At 41.8% G+C, this 15234-nt stretch overlaps 1 protein-coding gene across 5 annotated transcripts in view; it reads right to left on the bottom strand.

The window, feature by feature from the left end:
* Positions 1–14990, bottom strand: part of LOC128743878 (DENN domain-containing protein Crag) — a 117493-nt gene extending 102503 nt beyond the window's left edge. For 3 of the 5 annotated variants that reach the window (XR_008412329.1, XM_053840564.1, XM_053840567.1), the window contains exons 1-2: positions 14929–14990; positions 13789–14057 (exon numbers count right to left, since the gene is read on the bottom strand). The gene's annotated coding sequence lies outside the window, so the exon portion shown is untranslated. Of the gene's footprint in view, positions 1–13788; positions 14058–14738 lie in introns of all 5 variants that reach the window. The other 2 variants (XM_053840565.1, XM_053840566.1) reach the window with 2 other exon arrangements.
* Positions 14991–15234: the final 244 nt, after the last annotated feature.

Below are 15234 nucleotides of genomic sequence, written 5' to 3'. Positions count from 1 at the left end.
TATGCTTTAATTCTCCCCCTTTTCGCTACCATCACCGCACAAACGATTGCAACCGTCAAGGTTTTGTTAACAGAACAGTCTAACAGCCGTGCAAAACGAAAAAAAAATTGCAGGTATAATTACCCGCAGGCTTACGTAAGTCAATGCTCCGTGCATTTCGAGAGCAACTAATCACCTCTCGAGGAATGTACCGCGCAGTGCAGTAAATAACTGCTGACTCATGCGAAAGCCAAACGCGTTTTGTACACTTATAATTACTAAGTCAAAGTGTCGTTCAATTGACACACCAACCTCAACAACGCAATCATCACCAGCTCGCTCCTCCAGCTCGAGAAAACGGGCAGCAGTGTGCACTCGACAATCCGAATGAATGCTAAACTACTTAAATCACAACATGGATGCAATAATCGCCTAGGCACTAATAGAACTCGCACATGGAAACTGTTTTGCGTCGGGCCCAAGGCATATGAACGTTCCCAGATGTGCCGGTAAATTACCCTCGGGTGTCAGCCCGGCAGTGCGACAGTAGAGTTCTATACAAAACTTATTAGCATTTTGCATGATCTTTATCATCGCGTGCAGTAGCAAACAATTCCATTTTTTTTTCGTTTTGAAAAGCTGTGCACTCGTTGATGAGCGCACAGCGACGAAGATACCTTGGCCGAGCCAATGCCACACAATATCTTGTGAGTTGGGCGTAATTATGCGTCGCACTTGCCCCCTGCCTCATGGGGTCTCGGATTTACATCAAAGATTACAATTGCTTTATTTGCCCGGTGAGGAAGCGCCGATATATATGCTACAAAGGCTAGTATTTCCTACTAGGTCGTGAGATTTACTTGCTGTGTTGTTGATTCAACGAGGAAGCTCTACTTCAGCTTATCATTTGTTGAATTGTTAACGCGAGAAGTTTCTCGGAAATTGTTTGCCCCATTGATTAGCTGGAATGAACCATGCGTTTCAACTTATGAGTTCTATATATTCGAGCAGTACTACGTCTGCTTGCTTGCTCTGTGTCAGTCTCTTCCTGAGTTGGTAACAACATTGCAGGCTGCACAAACAACCAGCAGGCGTCATCTCGTGATCTGAAACGGATCTTCAGGGGAGAAAGTCACGAAGCATGTCATTAAAGCAAGAGTCCAGCCACGCTGCCTGCCGGTCTGTGTGTGGGCAAACTGGACTAAATTTCCTCCGGTTTGACGCCCCCAAAGCCGGGTTTTTGAATGCTGCACTTTTCTTGTGTCGTCCGTCTCGAACGACGACCGGTTTTCGTGAAAGCAGCCTCGAAAAGTGATCGGGTTTCTTTTTCTGTGAAGCAGAAAAATTTAGTTTTGATGCACCAATATATAAAGATTTTCTTCACGATTGAATGCACTTCTTTGAAGTGCGGAGTTTGGATGATTGATCATCCTTGAATGATGAATTACGGAGCACACAGCACGAGCGATAGAATCACCGACCAAGGTGGTACGGTAAGATCCGGCGGTTCAATGAACCTAGTAGGGACAACAACTGCCAGACGGCAGTGGCTGTTAACACACACCTCAGCCGAAGGTTTTGCACATTTCGTGAACTTTGTACGCCTTCGTCAGACAGGTCTCGCCATTAACGCTCCTAATACGGTACCGTCGATGCCGGCTGGTTGTCTTCTTCATACTTGATTCAAAAAGCTCGAAAATGCGCGTGGTTAGGTGCTGGTGGAAAGGGGCATTTGAATATATTAATGAAATTACTAAATAATTATCAGTAGAATCATGAATTATAAGTTGCACATATACTTACATTTATTCATATTGATTCTTGATAGGCTCTCAAATCAACCAAAAGAAATAGCCAAATTGAGATAATTAAGGATTCGCTTACTTCTCTTTTCACTAGTTTACATTTTACCTCACACGCTGTGAAATTTAAGTAAAAATAATGACTGTGCTTTATTTTAGTTTATGTATGAATTATGTATGGAGTCCCACAAGGCAGCAACACGGGGTCAATTACATTACTGAGTAACCATCCAGTTAGCTTCGGGGTACTACTACTGGATACTACTACTACGGGATACTGGCCTCACAAGTCAGTCGTCGTATGTTCGAATCTCGGCTGAGCGGTGCTATTATAAAGTCAGCAGGATCGTTGCACTAGCCCTGTAATTGTCCTGTACTCTAATAACCGACTACGAAGTCTGTCGATAAAGAAGGATCAAGTGCTTAAGGAAATTTATACCCATGGCTTTGCTTGGTTTTGTTTCACAGTAGTAAGCATAGTCATTCAAAAAAATGTAAAACAAAACTGGTTTAACAAATACGCGGAATTCTGCACTAAAAGAGCCTCGACGTGCTCTAGCTATGGAATGGAATGGAAAGAAACCTTTTGTTTAGGTGCAAATTGTAACTTGTCCCACTACCTACTTCTAGGAGCAAGATTGTCAATGCAAAAAATTAGAGGGGTTGTGTACGAGACACGACCGCATAGGTGCCGCAGGACTACTTAAGTCTCTTTGTAGTGTTAGTAGCATGTATCCATGCATGTAATAATTCGATTCTTCATGTATACATGTAAGAAGGAAAGGTTTAGAGTTGCGAGAATAATTAAAAAGGTAATTTTATTTGTAAAATGCTTATAACACTCGTAAAAGCAAAGCACTTCGTATGACATCTTAAATCGAACTGAACTTTCTCGTAGGCTGCGCCGGGGGGACAGCCAATCGTCCCACACGATTTCCTGACCCTTTCCTGACACTACTTCCGACTCGGAAGTGACCACGGCTTGATACAATCACCTGCAGATGATGTCTTCTTAGGTCCCTCAGCTTCGTCGTTGACTTTCTGCACCTTCGTTGGGAAGAACACTTGTCATTTCGTATGGTCCGAAGAACTTCTGCTTCACTTTCTGACCAATACCAAATTGAGTTTTCGGTATTGCCACTAGATCTCCGACTTGATACTGCTCGACCGGCTTCCTACGTAGATTGTACTGCTTTTTATTCTCCTGTTGTATTTTCGGGATACTCTTCTGTGCTGCTTGATTCAAATCATTTCTCTTCTCCTCGTAGTTTTGCTGTAGTTCTCTCTTTAACATGTCGTACAGAATTTGGTCTCCTTTAGTGCGCATCTTTACTCCCGTTAATAACTGGAAAGGTGTCATTCCAATCGCCCTCTGCCAGCTATTGTTCAAGCATTTTTGAACGACACCATCTTGCTTGAACTCTTCAGGCTTTTCGACGGACATCTTGGTGATCATCGGAATGATAATGCGGTGAACTCGCTCTACTTGTCCATTACCGCGCGGAACCCCCGTTGCAATCTTGTGTAATTCGATATTCTCGTCCTCGCAAAATTTGGTGAACAGTCCTGAAGTGAAAGAAGCCCCTCGATCACAAACGATCCTCCTCGGGTTATGAAACGTATCAGTGATGATACGTAACTTTTTAACGACTTCTTCTGCAATCGTCGATTTTGTTGGAAAAAGCCACACGAGTTTGGTAAAGGCATCAATTACTGTCAAGATATAATTGTACGTCTTTCTGGTTGACGGCATGATGATCGACATCGATGATCGACATGAAAGGTGTCTAATGGGATATCCCCTTTTGGTATTGGATGTAACTCTCCTTCAGGCTTACCCATTTTCTTTCCACTGACGATTCAAGCGACACACGTCGAAATGCAACGCTTGATCTTTCCTTCCAATCCTGGTATGAAGTAATCAGTGTCGATCCTCTCCTTCGTCTTTCTTACACCGAAATGTCCTCGTTCATGAGCTAGTCGAATTATCTCTGCTTCCATGGGTTCCGGAACGAATACTCGTCTGGACTCACCATCACCCTCGTACAGAATACCCTTGCAAACAACATAATTTTTGGATTTATCACCTTCGTCTATCGCTGCTGTAATTGCCTTCACTCTATCGTCGGTATTCTGTGCTGCACTATATTTGTATTTTTCTCTCAATGAGTACAATTTGAACTCAAAAATTTCAAAACTATCGTATTCCTCAGACTTTTTTATTAATAAGCTAATGACAAAAAAGCAAAATTAATCTGCTTTATTCGAAAGTTCTTTTTTGGGGGCCCTGTAGCCGCAAGGTTACCGAGTCTGCTTTGATAAGCGAGTAGTCGTGGGTTCGAATCTTAGTAGAATCAGATCATTCGATGTTAAGTGACTTTAGCATGGGGTTATTCTCAGGCCGCACCACATCCTTCCTACTGCATTCTGCATTTTACTAACAATGAAAACTCTAGCCAGGGTAATTTATAAGAGTGGTACTTGCTTGAGGTGCGAATGAAGCTTCTCGTCCAAGGGTAAATTAAAACTTGTTCCACTACCTGGCTCTAGGAACGAGATTGGTAATGCAAAAGTAGTAAGGAACACATACAAGACGTAGTCCTACGTCCAAATAGAAAGGAAGAAACACACACACATTCACTTTGTGCGGTATTCTGCTTTGCAGACCACGAGGCCTCTAGACGAGGCTAGTATTCATTTCTAAAAAAGGCAGAATGATGGCTCTGATTGACTGACTGACTGGCGACGTACCAACATGACAATCCGTAGCTTTTCTGTAGTTTTTGTTTTATTGGTGACGGTCCGTTATCGACCCTGCGCCGAACGAGTTATGGTCCTCCAGTACAGTCGGTCCTGAGCTGCCGTTCTCCAATCCTCTCGAACACCAGCTGATCGTGCGTCGTCCTCGACAGCGCCAGCCCATCGCAACCTGCCACATTGTGCTACCTTCACTATAACAGCATATTTGTATACTTGATCCAGTCGTGGTTCATGCGTCTGCACTACACTCCGTTTTCCATTTGGCACCAATTATTGATCGCAGAATTTTACGCTCATAAAGCTTAAGGACTCGTCGGTCAGCTTACTTCAGCGTCCATGATTCATGTCCGTACAGGGCCACCGGAAGGATTAGTGTTCTGTAGAGTTTTGCGCGAATTTGCAAACTACGGGACTTCAACTGGTTACGTTATCCGTAGAACCGTCATCCGTTGACGGTTACCCGCCATGGCTTTTACCTGTCGCCAGGACAGGTTCTCGTATACAGCCTAGATGACGTTGGCTAAACTGCGTCACCATGATCCTCTTGATGTTGCGTTTGAAAAATTTATTAGTTAAAAATATATAAATGTCATGAATCGTAAATTAAATAATGTGAATGTTAAATCTAGCAATAAGTAATTGGGACGTACTACATCCCTGGCAATGTTACCGAAAGCATACGGATCGAATCACAACCCTGTTGTCGTCACTAGGCACCCCGTGCGTCACACTACCAAACTCTGCAAGACAGCCAACCAAACGACATCACTAATTAAGGAAGAAAGGCAGGAGTAAGTTCGTTAATATATGCATGTTGTTACGTCAAGGATCATCTTGTGGTTTTGTTGATTGGACATTTGCCCTGTGTCTAGTGGTTCTGCTTTGCGATAAAAGTGAATCTATTACATTGATCTGCCTCTTCTACGCGGTCCTTGCGGATTCCAGTCGAGTGCTTCTCTTCCCCTTCTCTTTCCTTAAGGTGTGACCGATCCACTTTCATCTACGTTAACGAATTTCTGTTGCTATCCGCCGTTGATAGCATCGTTGATGGATTTTCTCATTGGATATCCAGTTGTAGTTTTTGCGTTGTCTCCGCTGAGACGCACTGTCCCCGTTTCTTCTTCCCCTGTAGATTCGAAAATGTATCATTGATCAAATTATGTGCTACATTGACTGCGAGACCTGCTGCCTGGGAGCTCTCGGAGAGGTCGTCTAACTTGCTCTGCATAACGTTTCGGCGTTGTGCGAGCAAGACAATGTCGTCAGCTAGGTCGAGGTCATTTAGCTGCTCCATCGTTAGAGGATTCCAAGGCAATTCTCGGTTTGGTCTACTGTCAATTGCTCCAACTAATATCTCATCCATAACGATGAACAACAGAAGCGGTGATAAAATGCAGCCCTGTCTCACGCCAGCAGTAATCCTTATGGGGTCGGACAAGACACCGTCGTGCAAAACCTTGCACAAGAACGCCTCGTACTGAGCCTCGATGAGATGGACTAGCTTATCTGGCACTCGTTTACGCCTAAGTGCGTTCCAGATGTTTTCGTGATTGAGACAGTAGAACGCCTTTTCGAAGTCAACGAACACCAGCAGAAGAGAGTCCTGGAATTCGGTGATCAGTTCCAATATAATGCGGAGCGTTTGCGATATGGTCTATACACGATCGGTCAGCACTGAATCCAGCTTGCTGCCGCCGAAGAATAGCGTCAATCTTCTCCTGGATTCGGTTGAGGATTACCTTACAAAGTACTTTGAAAGTAATACAGAGCAACATGATGCCACGCCAGTTACCGCATTCAGTTAGGTCTCCTTTCTTAGGGACTTTGACCAATATGCCCTCCATCCAGTCCACCGGAAAAGCTGCGGTTTCCCATATATTGCTGAAAAGCTGATGCATCATGTGGGGTGACAAAGATGGGTCAGCTTTGAGTACCTCGGCTGAAATACAGACTATCCCTGGAGCTCTATTGGATTTCATACTCTTGATGACTGCTACAATCTCATCCAGCGATGGCGCCTCCGAGTTCACGCGATGGATTCGACGAATAGTAGGCATCATACGTTGCTGGTTTTGTTGGTCTCTGACGTTTGAAACTCGGAAGAGTTGCTCAAAATGTTCAGCCCATCGCTTAAACTGTTATGTACGGTCAACCAGTAGCAGACCCACTCTGTCTTTGTATTCATCCTCCCAAGCAACAATGAGAGTTTTATTGTACTCTTATGGCGGTTTTCATGACCAAATTTGGTCTTAAATGCCAGAGTGTAATAAAACCCAAATTGTTACTTGGGCTGGCACCACTAAGGCGGCGTAAAATATCATACAACAAACGGATACCACCACGAGAAAGCATCTTATATTATACTTTTGAGCAATGTAATGCCTCGATACTTTTTACACTCGAGTTTTTTTTAAAATAATAGGGTGATCGGTTCTTTTTCCGCAGCTGGTCTCTCTATACCTGGAGTAATTCTCGCTGGAACGGGGCCACTACTGACACGAGGTCTTCAGATAAGAATTACACATTTGATACCTCGAAATAGTGGACCCCTCGTTCGCCAAGGGGCCTAACAGTTACAAAAATAGTTGAATTTTGAGCAAACCTTGAGATCTATATTATGTGATATTTCATAAATTTGCCATGAGATAACTAACAAATGGCCCGGTTCTGTAAAGAAGGAGAACAGGACTTTCAAACGGAGTGAAAATTTTTTTGGCAGCCATCTTGGATTTGGCCGCAATATTGGATTTTATAAAAAAAATGGCCGTTTTCACCATGAGCCTCCCGACCGATTTTCATTTTAAACCACCATGGAAAGCTGAGAAAAAATGCTATAAGAAACATGCAGAAAATTAGGTGTGCAATGGCATTAACTGAATAAAAGAAGCAGTTTTTTGTAGCAAGGTTCACAATTTTCATATAATTATTGATATTTTCAAAGTTTTCTTTAAAAAAAACTACAAACGACACGGTTTTGTAAAGGTTTCCAACGCTTATATAATGGCAAATCTTGCTACAGAAATTTAACTGCTTCATTTAGTTAATACCATTGCATACTTAACCTGATGAATGTTTTTATAGCATTTTTTCTTAGCTTTCCAATAGTGGTCTTAAAATGAAAATCGGTTGGGGCCTCATGGTGAAAACGGCGATTTTTTGATAAAATCCAATATGGCGACCAAATCCAAGATGCCCCCCAAAAAAATTTTCACTCCATTTGAAAGCCCTGTTCTTCTTCTTTACAGAACCGGCCCATTTGTTAGTTGTTTCATGGACAATTTAAGAAATATCACATAATATAGATCTCCTGATTTGCTCAAAATTCAACTTTTTTTGAAACTGTTAGGCCTTTTGGCGAACGAGGGGTCCACTATTTCGAAGTATCAAGAGTGTAATTCTTATTTTTTAACCATTTTCAACCAATTAAGCGTAAAAGTTCCGATATTTGAAGACCTCGTGTCAGTAGTGGCCCCGTTTCAGCGAGAATTCCTCACCTCTCTCTGTTCTAGTTCTGTCGGTATTGGGCGCTTTTGATGAAAACCGGTATTTCGGTATTGGCGTATAAAATACCGGTAATACCGGTAAAATACCGGTAATGGCAGATTCTTCGAAATCAATAGGAAAGTTGATGTTTTTCAATAAATGACTTTATTTTCAAACTTTAGCTGCAGTATTGTTGCTCAGCAATGTAGAATTTAGGCAGATAGAATACGCTTAGCGATTTATTTTCCCTGCTAGAACGGATTTTGATGCCACCTCTTCCAACCATTGAAAAAACTTCCGCTTTCATCGAAGTCTAACGAATGGCTCTAAGTGCATCAGAAATTTCATTGCTTCAAATTTATAATAAGGAAACCCTTTTAACTATTTCAAAAGTCCTGCTATTGTAGTTTCTAGCCTAATAAATGCCCCGGTCGCCTACAGTCTTTCCATAAATTTTTCGTCCATCCCCAAACCGGAACCCTTGCATTGCGTCATCCGTTTTATCGTCGGTCACAGATAAATTCTCTTCTCTATTATCAATCACATTATTAGCAGATAGTGACTTAGAGATTTCATCTGCTTGTTTAATCAATGCATCGCTCGAAAGACTCGAAATATATTCCATATTCTATTCTGGCAGATCCTTTGATGGCAAACATGCTCAAAAAGCGCAAAGATCCCCGTATTCTGATCTGGGCCCGGCATCGTCGTAACAAACAAATAAAGCAGACTTTCTCTTACCTTGCTTCATAAATCGAGCGACTTGTTTCATTTGTTAAATAGAACTTTCAAGCAAGCTTCTGCTGAAGTTTGTCACTGTTTCAAATGACGACGACTGACAGTCAGGCACGATTTGTCGATGTTGAGAAGATTAATTAGAATATGCGCTAAATTGTAGGAAATGTTACTCAAATTCAATTGCATTCAAAGTTTCTGGCCTTCTACTGAATATTTGATAGAAAAATACAAATGAAACTTTAAAACCAGTCGTCATCATAAAGAGAAAACCGATTCATTGACGAAGTGACGCTGCTTCAGTTGAAACTGATGCTTCATTACTTCATTATTGAGTGACAATTTACTACTGTAAGCGACGTTGCCGGGCCCTGATCTTGTTTCCTAAATTCGTTATTTGAGATCTTCGAATAATTTGGTGGCTTTTAAATATCAAGTTGTTCAAAAATAAATTGAAACGCAACGTCTGACTCATGCAATGAAGGATTTTTACAGCAAATATGTTCTACTGTGCCTTAAACGGGTTCAAGAGCTATAATTATTTGACCAACAGTTCAACTCTCTTCATTGCTAGTAGTCGAGGAATATCGTCAGCCTTAACACCAAATTGGTTTTTTACAAGTTGTACAATCTTCTATCAAACTTAGTTCTAATTAGGAAGGAGGAGATTAGAAAATACCAAAATATTAGGAAATACCGGAAATACCGGTGTTTTGCATTTCCAAAACCGGTATTTCGGTATCCAAAAACGAATCACAGATCAAATTTTCCGGTGTATTCCACTGCTACTAGGCAGTCTGATAAGTACCTGAAAATTCTAAGAGATGGCATTAGTATTCACTAATGTGAACCATTTTTGTCGAACTTGATCCATCAAATGACGCCTGTCAAAACTTCAGCCATTTATGTTTACGCATTTTCAAGTTACAGCACTGAGAATCGACTAACCTCCGAGTTTTTTTTAATATGGAAAAGTCTGAGTTTCGAGTTCTGATCAAACACTACTATCTACGCAAGAAAACGATATCCGAGACCAAGGCCAAGCTGGGTAAGTATTACTCGGACTCTGCACCGTCGATTGGAACGATTCATAAGTGGTTTACCGAGTTTCGTAGTGGTCGTACGAGCACAGTTGATGCTGAACGATCTGGGCACCCAAAAGAGTTACTACACCAGAAAACGTCGAAAAAATCCATGATATGATGTTGAATGATCCCAAAGTGAAATTGAGAGAGATATCTAATGCTATAGGCATGTCATTGGAACGCGTGGGCAATATCGTGCATTCAGTTTTGGGCATGAAGAAGCTCTGCGCGCGATGGGTCCCGCGTTTGCTTACAGTGGACCAAAAACGAATTCGTGTGACGACTTCCTAGCAGAATTTATAGCATTATTTTCGCGTAAGCCGACCGAGTTTTTGCGCCGATTCATTCAGTCAACGCAACGATTCAGTCAACGCAACAGGCAAAACAGTGGGTTTTCCCGGGCCAAAGTGCTCCAAAGCGTCCAAAAACGCAACAATGGGCCGGAAAGGTTATGGCCTCCGTATTTTGGAATGCACATGGCATAATATTCGTGGACTATCTTGAAAAAGGTAAAACCATAACCGGAGCATACTATTCATCATTATTGGCCCAATTGAAAATCGAAATCGCCGAGCGACCGCATTTGAAGAAGAAAAAACCGCTTCATCATCACGACAATGCGCCTGTTCATTCATGCTTAGTTGCACAAGCAAAATTGCATGAAAGCGGTTTCGAATTGGTTCCTTAGCCACCGTATTCACCAGACCTGGCCCCCAGCGACTATTACTTGTTTCCTAACCTGAAGAGATGGCTCACCGGTAAGCGTTTTTACTCAAATGAGGAGCTCAAAGCTGAAACTGAAGCGTATTTTGGAGACCTTCCGATCAAGTACTTTTCGGACGGTATCAAAAAGTTAGAAAATCGTTGGACTCGCTGTATCCATTTAAAAGGAGAGTATGTTGAAAAATAAAACCGACTTTGGTAAAAACACATCTCCGTGTTTCATTTTTCAGGTACTTATCAGGCTGCCTAGTACGCCATCTACCGTCAATCGCTGGACGTTGAAACGTAGCATATTCTCAGTGGGAGCATTCGCCGCGTTCGAGAACCTTGCGCGAATCTTACACACGACGAGATAGTGGTCAGAGTCGATATTTGTTCCCCAAAAAGATCGTACATCTATGACATTCGAAAAGTGTCGACCGTCAATCAGAGAGCTAGAGTCCCCATTTGCGTGCGTCCAGGCGTGTTTCCGAATATTGAGACATGGAATGTTCTGATAGCAAGACGGCGACAGAAGCTTTTTTAAATTCGAAGTTAAAAACAGTCAAAGTGTTCTCACTCAACTAGATGAGGGGCATTCTAAATGTTGTTCGTCTTGCCTAAGATTTTGTTCGCTCAGATATTACCGGAAACCCATCTGTCGTCGGAAACTTGTATTATCTATCTAGAACACAAAAATTATTTCTCGGTCCAGAACTGGCCAGTTCCGTCATATTGGACCTAGATTATTTGAGTAATCCTAATACACCACTGATTTTTTTCTTTGCAGTTCCGTTATATGGCAACAGGAACCCTCTTCATCCCATGGTAGCACAGGCGATCCATGACTTCCGGAACTAAAATCAGCCAATTAAATTTTTAGGGTATTTAAATATGGTCCTATTTCTATCCCAGAACGAAGTAGAAACATTTTTATATGACCTAGAGAGTTTTGCTTTACGAATTGCTTGTTAATAACTATTTCAAATGGATGGAGAGGGTTAAACCAACCTCCCTCTACCGATACCTGAAACCGCTGCTGACCATTAGCCAAGCACAAAACTTCACGTATCGTCGAACGTAAACAACAGCACAGAACAAAAAGCGAAAGGAACTTCAGCAGTAACAGCAGCAGTATAGTAGCACCATGGCAGTAGCTGCTCTTTGTCCTTTGCTCGGGTTTCGAATGTTCCACCGTCGCGTCGTAGCGAGCTTGTTTGATGATCACGCTGCACTGGTCGGGCAGGTAAGTACGACGATGACTCATCGTCGACTGCGACTGCGGCATGTCAGCTGCCGGCTGCTTGCTGATCATTCGACCGCAACAACCAGGTATCCGCGAAAGTCATCTTCTTGATCTTTTGGCTGTTTGTCCTGTTGAATATGTATGTATTGGCGACCACAGAGGAAAGTAAGTAGAAAAACAGCCAGCGCGTGATGGATACCGGTTTTGTCCGATTGGCCCGCGGCACAGTCCGCAATTTCTTTGTGATATCGGATTCGAGCGGCCATCCAGCCAGTCAGATCCAGCAAACACCGAGCAGACGTACGGGGGTAATACTGCATCACTTAAATTGGCTCGCTTTGGCAGGAAATGAATTATTTTTCGGTTTTTTGTTTCTCACCCGTAGATACCTAGGTGATTTATTTTTTTGTTTGTTAGGAGTAGCATCATTTTCCTTCGAGCCGGTCGGTCGTCGGACGCGGCAGATGTTGAATTTTTGTTCCGGTCTGAGCAAGACCAAATGTTTCTTTTTTTTTCTGTCCGAGCAAGTACATTATTCATCCCTGCTGGGTCATAAAACTCCGAACGAGGTTGGTTTTTAGTAGAGGTTTTCTTTTACCGGATTTTCCTGTGATTGCGAACCGTTGTACACACTTGAAGTGGAGCATAAAATCAGCCGTAGCATGTCGAATGAGCAACGTTCTAGCAAAAATATGAAATTTATATTATCACTTTGAGAAAGTTCCTCATTTTACTGGACATGCATTACCATGCAAAAAAGTCCGTTGTTCCACTATTTCCTCGAGCTAGTACGTTCCCGTGGGTACGCTGCTACCATCACGTGTGGCTCTTTATGGAGGTCATATCGATCGCATGTCGCCATAATGCCTGGCAAGAAATAGGACTTTCCATGCTACCATACCAGTTTTTTAAAGAAGCATCGAAGACAGTTATAATCCGTTGGCACTGATGTTGAAGCGTAGTGCAACACAAAAACAGACATAAATCGTTGAGTACGGTCAGTAAGTGTGTAACATTTTACTGTTGTCTGATTTTTTTGCGCTATGACTTGCTTCAATCAATGCGGCCTATGCTTTTGCGTCGAATTGCAATTAAATCCAGCCATCAATCAAGCCATCTGTCAGTTCCCATTAGCCAAGGCGGGTGACCTTTGATCGTACAATTACGATCGCTCTGTCATGACTGTTAAGGGTAACTGACAACCGCAACTGTGTTAGCGCGGGCGTGTATGTGTGTTTAGTTTAATAAACGATTGATAATGGACCAGTATACAGAAAAGAACGCTCACTCAGTTTGTTTACAAGGGAACACTCCACCGCAGAAAGGGGTACGCACCCCAAATACAACATAAATGCACATTTCATTAATTTTCATTGAATAACTTTTGACCTTGAAAACCAATTCTTACGAAAGTTTGTAGATATATTCGCAGTGTCAAAAACTACCGTTTCAAACTAAAATAATTGGAGCTAGATAAATTATATTGGTTAATAACCATGTTAAGTTTTTGTTACACAATTGTATACGATTGCTCATAACTTTCAAATTTAACGTCCAGTCAAAAATTCAATTCAATCTATGGCGCCTAAATTACTTTTAAAATAAGACTAATAGCGCATGAATCGGTTCGACCATCTCTGAGAAACCGGTAATAAATATTATCTTATCAAAACACGTTTTAATCATAGCTTTTAAACAACTTATTTGCTTTCAATAAAACTTCGTAGAAAATTTATTGATAGCCAAAGCTTTCATGTGGTATTAAGATCGTTGAAACCGGTTCAGAGGTTCCGGAGAAAAGCGTGTCAATCGTGTTGCTTATAACTTTCAAACGAAACGTTGGGGCACTTCTCCCGTTATTTTTATGTCATCAGCTCAAAAATCAATTTTCAAAATTAGAAAATACGGCATTAAATTCAATAGAACAATCTTTGATACATTTCAAACTGTAATTTGTGAGTGGCATTATACATAATATTCAAGCTTTGGCAGTTACCTAATCCGGTTCAGCTGATTTGATGATCCTCCTTAGTTTATCCAACTACACCGATAGCTATCGGTGGCATACACTGTGCAATTGTGTTGGTGTTACTCAAAGCACGTTTACGTAAATTCCTAAACATCCAATATTTTCTTTCCCGGCAGGTAGGTACCTAGTTTATAATCAGTATTTTTGCCAAAAAAATTCTAATTGGTTTTCTTCCGGAACATCAGTATTTGTATTAAATCTATTACTACTTCACCAAATGAACATATTCACCAACACTGTAAAAAGAAAATAAATAAAATAATAAAGCAAGCAACCTAATCACTTGATTAACAAACAGAAACCCGTAACTCCCAATATTGTTTAACTGTTCCAATTTTGCCCACTGACAACACAGCATTATTTTTCTCGTTTTCCATTCTTAACAGTGAGTGTCCTTTTCTGCTTTCTTTCTATCGGTTATTTATTTTTCCACAGCACTTATTTGTTTTTTTTATATGCATTCAACACTCGCCTTCCTTTCGTTACTCGTTACGCTAGCAAGTATAGAACGACACAAACACTGGTTCATTCATTCCCCAACCAACTAACACGTCGTCGTAATAATTCTCGCTGACGCACAGTGAATCAAGCCGATCCGCTCGCTATGTGTGCAATCCCGTATATTGTACACGACCACCGGACCGCACAGCATGTCTACTGCTGCCTGCATACCAATACTCGCGAGCCGCGACAGAACACACCTGAATTTTTCAGCACTAAATTCAATTTTCTCGAAGCAATTTTCCAGTGAACCCTTCCGATTGCAGCAAATCACTATCGGTAAATGGCATTTTCAGTGACCGACTGAGCACGAACGGTTGCGATAGGCGAAAAATAGGTGACAGGCCTCGCGGCGGCCTACTACGGCTACTAGGATGTCCTAATTTAGCAATTAGAATTTAGGTACGTTTTTCTACCTGACCCTGGCAACCAAGTTCATCGAGCTAACAGAGTTAGCTTTATCGAATTCTAACCATTCAAAACACATCAACTTAATTCTACCTTTTTGCAGAAGGCAATAAACCGTTACCGTATTAAGAACGAAGTTGTATTTTGAAATCAAATTTTGATTGCAAAATGCAATCCTAATAGCACCGCAATACTCACAAAGAAAACTGTTCGCAATCGTACACCACAAACCGTTAATTGAAAACCGACCGAATTCAATGAGCTCACGAAGACGACTGAATGACACCCGATCCGACGAGACGGCGATGAACGAAGGAAGCAAGAATCGGCGATTTTGACCAGGATGTGTGCGTGTGTTTGGTGTTCGGTAACGGTACGTAACGTAACGCAGAACGCAGTGTTTGGTACTGTTTTGTTAGGTTGTGTGACCAACTCTCCGATAAAGTGATAACCCTCAGGCGGCATCGCACGCAAGAAGGACGCAAGTGAAGCAGTTTGAAACTA

This window comes from Sabethes cyaneus, chromosome 3 (assembly GCF_943734655.1).
Source record: "Sabethes cyaneus chromosome 3, idSabCyanKW18_F2, whole genome shotgun sequence".
NCBI lineage: Eukaryota > Metazoa > Arthropoda > Insecta > Diptera > Culicidae > Sabethes > Sabethes cyaneus.
The sequence above is the reverse complement of the archived record's forward strand: the minus strand, read 5'-3'. Positions and strand labels throughout refer to the sequence as shown.